Source organism: Diceros bicornis, chromosome 12 (genome assembly GCF_020826845.1).
Source record: "Diceros bicornis minor isolate mBicDic1 chromosome 12, mDicBic1.mat.cur, whole genome shotgun sequence".
In the NCBI taxonomy this organism is placed as follows: Eukaryota; Metazoa; Chordata; class Mammalia; order Perissodactyla; family Rhinocerotidae; genus Diceros; species Diceros bicornis.
In genome coordinates this window covers 25,465,219-25,476,971 of record NC_080751.1, presented here as the reverse complement: position 1 = coordinate 25,476,971, position 11,753 = coordinate 25,465,219, and the positions used below count along the sequence as shown (strand labels likewise).

Below are 11,753 nucleotides of genomic sequence, written 5' to 3'. Positions count from 1 at the left end.
TTTGTGCAAAAAAGAGCGCATGAAATAACATGTTAGGAGGAGATGGCGGCGGCAGGAGAAAGCAGAGGATGCTATTGTGTGGTGATCTCAGAACAGCGGCAAGGTTTGCATTCTGCTACCTAACATGGTTCCCCCGGGAGCCAGAGAATGGGAAGGAGTACATTTTTCTCTGATTGACTTGAGAGCTAGCAGAAATCGACCAATCCGAAAGAGGCTGCTAGTTATCCCACTCGTGTTCTTCTTGCCCTGACCAATAAAAGCCAGAGTTCGGTGGAGCCTGGCCCACCCACCAGTGAGTGACAGTACAGTTGTATGAACTGGGCGTTTGCTGCTTGGGTTCACCAGCTTTATAGTAGTGGGGTTGGAGGGTGCAAGCGCTCACCAGTAACCACAGACACACTCCATTTCCACCTCACCCTACCACCATTTCCCGCGCGAGATTTGGGTGCTTCAAATGGCGCCTCCCCGCTAGGCCGCGTGCCTGTAGGAGAGGCCTAGCCTTAAAAGAGCAGATGAGGTGCAGTCTCAGCCACCTGCTACCTAAGCTCCTGCTTTCTGAGGCTGAGGCTGCTGCAACCTCCCCCTCTCTATTCTTCAGCCTCCTTGTGCCCCCGGACCTACAACCCTACAACCAGCCATTGCCACCATAAAGTTAGGGTATGCAGCATGCGTACCCCGTCTGGAACCCATCTCTGAGGTCTGAGCCTTTCTTGTTTCTAAGCCTTTCTTGTTCGCGGGTCTGGAGTGTGAGCACCTGCAAAATCCCCTACTCTCCCACTTCCTTCAGGCTGCTCTTTGTTTTTGCTGAGATTTGCTTCGCACGCTGGAACAGATGCTGGCTGGATTCTGAACAGAAGCCAGAGCTGGAAGCCCATGAGGTATGGACACCCCAAGTGACCAGAGTAGGGACTTCCGGTCTTTCACATGCAGCTGGTTCTGTGGCTGCATGTGCCCCTCTTGGGATTAGGTACAAACCTGACCCCAAAACAGCAATAGAGGTCTACATGCTGAAGCACTGCAAATGGAAGATTAGGCAAGAATAGAATAGAAAAGAAGGAATGAGTGTCGAGGACACGATGTGTGTGTATGTAGAAGAGCAGAAAAGTTTCCACTCACCAGCAATATTCTAAATTTGCAGATATCTGATAACATAGCCTCAAAGTATACAGAACAGAAATGGACAGATCCACAAGAAGAAAATGACACATCTTACATCATTATAGGAAGAATTGTTTTTGCGCTTTTGAATTGAGATGGAACATATACACTGAAATGAATAGATCTTAAAAGTATAGATAGATGTATTTTGACAAATGCATACACTTATGAAATCATACCCTTATTAAGATATAGAACATTTCCATCATCTCAGAAATTCTCCTTGTACCCCTTCCCAGTCTGTTCCCCATTCATCCCCTTGACTGTTCTAGAACTTCATATAAATGGAATCATACCATATGTACTCTTTTTGCTCAGCATACTGTTATTTTTCTTTGAGATTCATCCATGTTGTTGTATATATGAGTAGTCTGTTTCTTGTTAATTGCTGAATAGAATTCTTTGCTTAAAGAGATAATAATCTTCCAATACTGGAAGAATTTTCCTCATTTTTTGGTGCTATTCATAATGTAACAGACAAGACATACTCATATTTAATCTGCACTATTAACGTTGTCTTTATCACTATCTTAAATTTATCCATTCACCTGTTGATGGTCATTTGGGTTGTTTCCATTTTTTGGCTGTCAATTTGGGTCCTTCAGGAAGCAGACACCAAGAAGGAATTAGAAGTGCAAGAGATTTACTGGGCAAAATTCCTGTGAAAGAAAAAGGAAGAGGAGCAGGAAAGTCTTCAGGCCAACATACGATCTGACACCTTAGAAAGGAGAGAGGGAAGGGAAAATGTTGTGTAGGAGGAGGTTGAAACTGCAGTGCAGCTCTGAGAAAGTCTCAGCTAGTTAAAAAGAGAGCTCCAGTGCTAAGATTGCTCATAGAGGAGTTCTGCGATGGGCAGAAATGGCCAGACCCTACCAGCCCTACCATCTCAATCATTGGCTAGAGCTCCCTGGGAAGAACATGTTCTCAGATGGAACACTGTGAAAAATCCTCAAGTGCTGGTATGCTGGTAAATGGTTACTGAGAGACTCTCTGGGGGAAAGTGTGTGTGTGTGTTTGTGTGTGTGATGACACACTTATTGTAAATTTTAGTGATATAAAGGATTGTAGCATACAACTTAGAAATATCAAAATATACTCTTTACTGTGACTTCCTCATAAACAATTGATTCTCCCAGAATACTTTCATTAGTTTTTGCTGAACTCTTGTATCTGAAGCCAGCCTGTGGTTGCAGTTGATTAACAATGTAGTTCCAGCATGGATATTGGTTGATATTTTTGCTTATATTAATAAGATGAAAGTGAAGTAATCAAAATGTATGTCAGAATTTCACTTGTTTTTCAATATCGTGAGCAACTTCTTCACTGAAATAAATACTTTTCTAATATTGAAAGATTTCCTTAATTTTTTGTGCTATTCACAATGTAGTGGCTACAGGCACCACACAATTTTAAGTTTTTTTCCTGCATTATGAACATTTTCCCTGTCAATCACTTTAAGTTTAAAAGTCCAATTTATAGCATTTGCTGATTTACATGGTGTCAATACTCCCACCAAGGCCAATTCCAAGCTACCAATGTGACATCACTGAACATGAACTTGGGGAAGGACGTCCAGTAGCACACCATTATATAGTTTTTCACTGCAGAGATATAGTAGGTGCAAATAAGCTCAAGAGCATATAAATATAAGTAAAATATGGTAACAGAAGAGGAGGTAAAGAGTTTTGAGAAATTATCTTTGTTTTGAACATTATTTAATTGTAATTTAGCAAAACTAATTTTTAATAATGGCTGTGTTTAACAAATTAGTAATGGCTGAAAATTTTACAATCAACTCTCTCAAGTCCGTACCAGCAGGCTCCAGCACACTGCTGTATCGATTGACTGCACTCCTCAGAGCAGATCCTGTCTTTAGGGGACATCCAAGCAGCTCAGCTATATGGCTGCCACATTTGCTACTGTGAATAAAGCAGCTGTGAACAGTCCTGTGGAAGTCTTTGATACATTTGTGTACATATGAAGGGGTATAGAAGATTTGAACAGCACAATTAACAATTAGATAATACATAGCTATTGGATGATAACATAGCTAATATATATATATTAAAAAAACACAATTGGAGAGTATACATTACTTTAGGAACACATGGAACATTATAAAATGTAACCATAGTACTAAGCCATAAAGCTAGCATCAACATATTTCAAAGGATTAACATCAAACAATCAACATTCTCTGATCACTTAATGCAATTAAGTTAGAGAATAATTAAAGAATAACTAGAAAAGCCTTTTCAGTTTGGAAACTTTAAAATACTTCTAAAAAACAATTCATAGGTTACAGAAGAACTCATGACAGAAATTATAAAATCTGTAGAATAATTATATTTAAATTACATATGAAATAAATATAGTTGCTTAGAAACCACTTAAAATATACATTAAATATAAATTGTATATTTTATTTATATATTAATATGTAGTATGATAATACATAACATAATATTATTATATAATTATACATTAACTTGTAATAATTTTTTGTGTGTGAGGAGATCAGCCCTGTGCTAACATCTGCCAATCCTCCTCTTTTTTTTGGCGAGGAAGACTGGCCTTGGGCTAACATCCGTCCCCATCTTCCTCTACTTTATATGGGACGCCGCCACAGCGTGGCTTGCCAAGCAGTGCGTTGGTGCGCGCCCGGGATCCAAACTGGCGAACCCCGGGCTGCTGCAGCGGAGCGCGCGCACTTAACCGCTTGCGCCATCGGGCCGGCCCCTTAACTTGTAATAATTTATTAATATATTTAATAACATATATTTTAAGTGGTTTTTAAGCCACTAAGTTTTGGAGTAATTTTTTAATGCAGAAGTAAATAATTTGAACACTTGGTTATCAGTATAGCTTCTAGAATGCTTCAGATGATTCTAATGTGTTACAGGTTGGAGAACCAAGGCTCTAATTCTTCTCTAGGATACCTGACTATTTCCTTAGTTCCATTTGCTCTCTGGTCCTCTTGCTCCCTGCTGCAGTAGCAGAGTCTACATCTCTTGTGCTAAAGCAACATTGACTACACCCATGGAGGCTCTGGCTCCTTACACCACTTCCAGACTCAGATGAAGCACTGAACCAGTGGCCCAAGATCTGGCTTCCCCAGCATCTGACTGGAGGCACTGGGCAAGAATCAACACCCTGGGACAAGCGTTGACCAATGAGAGAGACGAGAAATTGGCAAATTAATTTCTTTCCTTTACCCTTAGATGGACAATTCTAAGTCACAATGACTCTATGGCGGCTGTCTGGACAAGTCCTTCATGAACAGGAAACTGAACTTAATTTGCTTTAAAGCTATGGCCAGGTCAGTAATTCATACCTTGTATTTATTTTCCACCTTTGGCTGTCTCACTTATATATCTATAGAATAATATATTACTATGAGTTAATATATATTTATATAGTATAATTTATTTATTTATTTATTTATTTTTTTACCCCAAAGCCCCAGTAGATAGTTGTATGTTATAGCTGCACATCCTTCTAGTTGCTGTATGTGGGACGTGGCCTCAGCATGGCCGGAGAAGCGGTGCGTCAGTGCGCGCCCGAGATCCGAACCCGGGCCGCCAGTAGCGGAGCGCGCGCACTTAACCACTAAGCCACGGGGCCGGCCCTATATAGTATAATTATATTAATAAAGTGGCTTTAAACTACTTAAAATATATATTAAATAAATATAAATTATATATTAAAATATATTGAACGAATAGCTGAAACTCTATACACACTAAACAATGACTCCCCATTCTCTTCTCCTCCCAGCCCTGGCAACCACCATTCTACTTTCTGCTTCTATGATTTTGACTACTCTAAGTACATCATGTAAATGGAATCATACAATATTTGTCTTTTTTGTGACTGGCTTATTTCATTTAGCATAATGTCCTCAAGGTTCATCCATGCTGTAGTGTATATCAGAAATTCCTTCCTTTTTTTTTTTAGAAATTCCTTCTTTTTGTTTTTGTTTTTTTGTGTGTGTGAGGAAGACTAGCCCTGAGCTAATATCCATTGCCAATCCTCCTCTTTTTTGCTGAGGAAGATTGGCCCTGGGCTAACATCCGTGCCCACCTTCCTCTACTTTATAATGGGACACCGCCACAGTATGGTTGACAAGCAGTGCGTTGGTGTATGCCTGGGATCCGAACCCTGGGCCACCAAAGCAGAGCACACCACCGCCACTGGGCCTGCCTGGTATTCTATTTTTAATTTTTTGAGGGACTGCCTTACTGTTTTCAATAGCAGCTGTACCATTTTAACATTCCCACCAACAGTACACAAGGGTTCCAATTTCTTTACATCCTCGCCAACACTTGTTTTCTGGTTTTTTGCTAGTAGCCATCCTAATGGGTGTGAGGTGGTATCTCATTGTAGTTTTGATTTGGATTTCCCTAATGATTACTGATGTTGAACATCTTTTCATGTGGTTATTGGCCATTTGTATATCTTCTTTGGAGAAATGTCTATTCAAATTCTTTGCCCATTTTTTAGTTGGGTTGTCTGTTTTTTTGTTGTTGAGTTTTAGGAGTTCTCTATATATTCTGGATATTAATCCCTGATCAGATATGAGATTTGCAAATATTTTCTCCCTTTCTATGGGTTGCTTTTTACTCTGTTGATAGTGGCTTTTGATGCACAGAACTTTAAAATATTCATGAAGTCCAATTTGTCTATTTTTTCTTTTGTTACCTGTGCCTTTAGTAAAACATTCAAGAAATTACTGCCAAATTCAATATTGCGAAGCTTTTGTTCTTTGTTTTCTTCTAAGAGTGTATTGTTTTAGGTCTTACATTTAGGTTTACATTTGATCCCCTTTGAATTAATTTTTTGTATGGTGGTAGGTAAGGATCCAACCTCATTCTTTTGCATGTGGACATCCAGTTTTCCCAGCACCATTTGTTGAAAAGACTGACCTTTCCCCATTGAATGATGTTGGTTCCCTCATCAAAAATCATTTGACCATATATGCGAGGGTTTATTTCTGGGCTCTCTATTCTATTCCATTGATCTAAAAAAATGTCGGTCTTTATGCCAGTACCACACTGTTTTGATTACTGCAGCTTTGTAGTAAGTTTTGAAATCAGGAAGTGTGAGTCTTCCAGTTTTGTTCTTTTCTTTCAAGATTGTTTAGCTATTTGCGATCCCTTTGATCCCATATAAATTGTAGGATGGGTTTGTTTCTGTTTCTGCAAAAAATGTCATTGGGATTTTGATAGAGATTACATTCAATCTGTAGATCACTTTGGATAGTATTGATATTTTAACAATATTAAGTCTTCCAATTCACGAACATGGGATGTATTTCCATTTGTCTTTCTTTCAGCAATGTTCTGTAGTTTTCATTGTGCCAGTCTTTCACCTCCTTGGTTAATTCCTAAGTATTTTATTCTTTTTGATCCCATTGTGAATGAAATTGTTTTTGTAGGGGCCAGCCCCGTGGCTTAGCAGTTAAGTGCATGCACTCCGCTACTGGCAGCTTGGGTTCAGATCCTGGGCGCACACCGACGCACAGCTTGTCCACCCATGCTGAGGCGGCATCCCACATACAGCAACTAGAAGGATGTGCAGCTATGACATACAACTATCTACTGGGGCTTTGGGGAGAAAAAGGGAAAAAAAGGAGGAGGATTGGCAATAGATGTTAGCTCAGGGCTATTCTTCCTCAGCAAAAAGAGGAGGATTGGCATGGATGTTAGCTCAGGGCTGATCTTCAGATTGTTCATTGTTGGTGTATAAAAATGCAGCTGATTTTTGTGTGTTGACTTTGTATCCTGTTACTTTGCTGAATTCATTTATTAGTTCTAATAGCTTTTTTGGTGGAATCTTTAGGTCTTTCTACATATAAGATGATATCATCTGCAGAGATCATTTTACTTTTTCCTTTCCAATTTGGATGAATTTTATTTCTTTTTCTTGCCCAACTGCTCTGGCTAGAACTTTCAGTACTATATTGAATAGAAGTGGTAAAAATGGGCATCCTTGCCTCATTCCTGATTTTAGAGGAAAAGCTTTCAGGCTTTTACCGTTGAGTATGATGTTCACTGTCGGTTTTTCATATATGGTTTTCATTATGTTGAGGTAGTTTCCTTCTATTCCTGGTTTCTTTTTTTTTCTTTTTTTTGTGAGGAAGATCAGCCCTGAGCTAACATCTATTGCCAATCCTCTTCCTTTTTTTCCCTTTTTCTCCACAAAGCCCCAGCAGATAGTTGTATGTCATAGCTGCACATCCTTCTAGTTGCTGTATGTGGGATGCTGCCTCAGCATGGCCGGACATGCAGTGCATTGGTGCGCACCCGGATCCGAACCCAGGCTGCCAGTAGCGGAGCGCACGCACTTAACTGCTAAGCCACGGGGCCGGCTTGCCAATTCCTAGTTTCTTGAGTGTCTTTTTTATCATGAAAGTGTGTTGAAAATTGTCAAATGCTTTTTCTGCATCAATTGAGATGATCATGTGTTTTTTCCCTTCATTCTGTTAATGTGGTATATTACATTGATCAATTTTCTATGTTGAAATATCCTTGCATTCTAGGAATAAAATCTCACTTGGTCATGGTGTATAATCCTTTCAATATGCTGCTGAATTTGGTTTGCTAGTGTTTTGTTGAGGATTTTTGCATCAATGTTCATAAGGGGTATTGGTCTGTAGTTTTCTTTGTTTTGTAGTGTCTTTGCCTTTGGTATCAGGGTAATGCTGGCCTCATAGAATGAATGAATTAGAAAGTGTTCACTCCTCTTCAATTTTTGGAAAAGTTTGAGAATTGATATTAGTTCTTTAAATGTTTGGTAGAATTCACCAGTGAAGCTATGATACAGGGCTTTTCTTTTTTGGAAGATTTTTGATTACTGATTAAATCTCCTTACTAGTTATAGATCTCTTCAGATTTTCTATTTCTTTGTAATTTAGACTTGGTAGCTTTTGTGTTTCTAGGAATTTATCCATTTGATCTAGGTTATGTAGTTTGTGGGTTTGTGGGTGTACAAATTGTTCATAGTATTCTCTTATAATCGTTTTCATTTCTGTAAAATTGGTAGTAATGTCCTTACTTTCATTTCTGATTTTATTAATTTGTATCTTTTTTTTCCTTAGTCTATCTAACTAAAGGTTTGTCAATTTTGTTGATCTGTTCCAAGAACCATCTTTTGGTTTCATTGATTTTCTCTATTGTTTTCTATTCTCTATTCATTTATCTCTGCTCTGATCGTTATACTTCCTTCCTTCTAGCTTTGGGTTTAGTTTGTTCTTTTTCTAGTTCCTTAAGTTGTATAGTTGGGTTGTTGATTTGAGATCTTTCTTGTTTTTTTAATGTAAGCATTTATAGCTATAAATTTCCCCCTTTGCACGGCTTTTGCTGTGTCCCATAAGTTTTGGTATGTTGTATTTTCATTTTCATTCATTTCTAAGTATTTTCTAATTTCCCTTGTGATTTCTTCTTTGATCCATTGGTTGCTTAAAAGTGTTTAATTTACATAATTTTTAAAATTTTTGTTTTCCTTTTGTTATTGATTTCTAATTTCATCCTGTTTTGGTCAGAGAATATATTTTGCATGCTATCTACCTTTTAAAAATCTCTTGAGACTTAATTTGTAGCTTAACATATGAGTGTATCCTGGAAAATATCCCATGTGCACTTGAGAATTTGTATGCTGTTGTTGTGGAGCGGTGTTCTCTATGTGTCTGTTAGACCTAGTTGGTTTATTGTGTTAAGTCCTCTATTTCCTTACTTTTTTCTGTCTGGTTGTTCTATCAGTTATTTTGAGTGGGGTATTAAAGTTTCCAACTATTATTGTAGAACTATTTCTCCCTTCAATTGTCAGTTTTTGCCTCACATATTTTGATGTTGTCAGGTGCATAAATGTTTGTAATTGTTATATCTAGTTGTTGTGTTTAACCTTTTAATAATATATAAGGTCCTCCTTTGTTCTTATAACTTTTTAAAAATTTAAATTCTACTTTCTCTGATAGTATAGGTATTCCTGCTCCCTTTTGGTTACTGTTTGCATGGAATTTTTCCATCCTTTCACTTTCAATCTATTTGTTTTTGGAATCTAAAGTCTTTTGTAGATAGCATATAGTTGGATCATTTGTTTAAATCATTCTGCCAATCTCTGTTTTGATTGAAGAGTTTAATCTACTTACATTTAAATTACTGATGACGAATTTACTTCTGTTATTTTTCTATTTCTTTTCTATGTGCCTTATAGGTTTTTAGTCCCTCATTTCATGAATTAGTCATGTGTCGCTTAATGACAGCGAAATGTTCTGAGAAATGCATCGTTAGGTGATTGCGTCATTGTGTGAACATCATAGAGTGTACTTACACAAACCTAGATGGTATAGCTTACTACACACCTAGGCTATATAGTAGTAATCTTATGGGACCACCATCACATATGCAGTCCGTCATTGACTGAAACGTCATTATGTGGCACATGACTGTACTGTCTTTTTTGTTTAGTTGATCTTTTGTAGTGAAATGTTTAAATTCCTTTCTCATTTCCTTTTGTGTATATTCTATAGCTGTTTTCTTTGTGGTTACCCTGGGGATAACATTTAACATCCTAAAGTTATAACACTCTAATTTGAATTTATAGCAGCTTAACCTCAATAACATACAAGAACTCTGCTCCTTTATAGCTTTGTCCCCACCCCTTTTAGTTGTTGAGGTCACAAAATTATATCTTTATATATTGTGCCCCAAAATATAAACTAAATAATTCTCTTAAGTGCACTAGTCTCTTAAAATTATGTAGAAAAGAAGATTTGAAGTTACAAACCAAAGTTAGAATACTAGCTTTTAGACTAATAATTTTTTCTTTAAATTTATCAGTCTCTTAAATCATGCAGCAGACAGTACAGTTAAAAACCATTGTTACAATACCATCTTTTGAGTACCCATGTATTTACCTTTATTGAGATCTTTATTTTCCATACAGCTTCAAGTTACTAATATTCATTTGCATGACTTGAATGCCAGAAATGAATTTTATATTACTGAGTGCTGGATTTTATTGGGTCCTTTAAAGAGTTTTTTTTAAAAACATTTACTTATTTATTTTCCCCCCAAAGCCCCAGTAGATAGTTGTATGTCATAGCTGCACATCCTTCTAGTTGCTGTATGTGGGACATGGCCTCAGCATGGCCGGAGAAGCGGCGCGCCCGGGATCCGAACCCGGGCCGCCAGTAGCGGAGCGCGTGCACTTAACTGCTAAGCCATGGGGCTGGCCCAGGCAATACCCTTCTGATGGCTCTGATTCTCTGTGTATTACAATTCTGGCTGATGAGAATTTATTTACTTATTTTTGTTGTTTAGGAAGATTCACCCTGAGCCAAGACCCATTGCCAATCTTCCTCTTTTTGCTTGAGGAAGATTTGCCCTGAGCTAACATCTGTGCCAATCTTCCTCTACTTTGTATATGGATCATTGCCACAGCATGGCTGATGAGTGGTGTGGGTCCCCACCCAGGATCCAAACCTGTGAACCTGGGCCACCAAAACAGAGTGCACCAAACTTAACCACTACGCCACAGGGCCAGCCCCCTGATAATTTAAACTATTCCTTGCCTGTTGGAAACTTTGCTCTGCTGCTTTCCAGTGGTTATTCCAGGGACTCAGGATAATTTTACCCTACAGATGCAGAAACAAGTCCTCAGCCAAAAACTCAAGACGACTACTCTACTCACCTCTGGAACTATCGCTGTAAATCTTCCTCTTTTCTAGTACTTTGTCCCACAACTAGCTACTTCAGTCTTTCTGAACTTGGATCCCTATCTCAATTCAAAAATACTACTAGAAAAAATATTAATCTGTACATCTAAGAAACACAAGAAAACCCAAAGGGATCCACACTTGAGACACATCATAGTCAAACTGCTGACAGAGAGAATCTTAAAGAGGCAAGTGAACAATTTGAGCAAAATATTCATTTCACATTTGCTTATGTGATTTCCTCAGGAAAAAAGGTGAACACAGAAAAGTGCACCCAGTTCAATCGAACTGCTTAAGAACAAAACATACAAATGTACACATCTCAAAACACCTAGATAAATCAATTCACCTTTATGAGCCACACCCATCCACATCTGGTGTTACAACTTTGTCAGATTTCAGATAACCCTCCTACCACTTTGCAATGACATTTGCTGCAACTTCCAACATCCACTTGCACAAGCAAGCGTTAGGTGTTTTTCAACGTAAAGTGGCATATTTAATATAGTATGTATTTCTTAATCATTTAACACGTTTTTACTAGGTTCCAGTTATTTGTGTTACCGATGAAATTTGAGTGTTGTGCCCCTACCCCCATTTCTTCTCTAAGTCCTGTGGTTTTTATTGTACAATTTTGCACACCATGATTCTAGCTATACATCATGTTATAGAACTGACTGTATGGCAAAATGTCAATAATTGCTAAATTTAGGTGGAGGGTATATGATGTTCATACTATTTTTTAAACTTTTCTATATTTTTAAAATTTTCATAATAAAAAGTTGAGGGTGAGCAATAAATAGCACTCAAGAGAAAAAAAGTATGCAAAACTTCTGTCCCATTAGGGTAGTCATCCTTTCTCATTATTAAAAGTATA

General features: G+C 37.9%; 1 long non-coding RNA gene across 2 annotated transcripts; it reads left to right on the top strand.

Moving 5' to 3' along the window:
• Positions 1-67: 67 nt before the first annotated feature.
• LOC131411930 (uncharacterized) lies at positions 68-10,557 on the top strand. Of its 2 annotated transcripts, XR_009221673.1 has the most exons (5): positions 68-103; positions 788-878; positions 4,380-4,477; positions 4,936-4,995; positions 10,482-10,557. It is a non-coding gene; the product is annotated as an uncharacterized LOC131411930 (long non-coding RNA). The 2 variants fall into 2 exon arrangements; XR_009221672.1 differs by having other exon boundaries at positions 85-878.
• Positions 10,558-11,753: the final 1,196 nt, after the last annotated feature.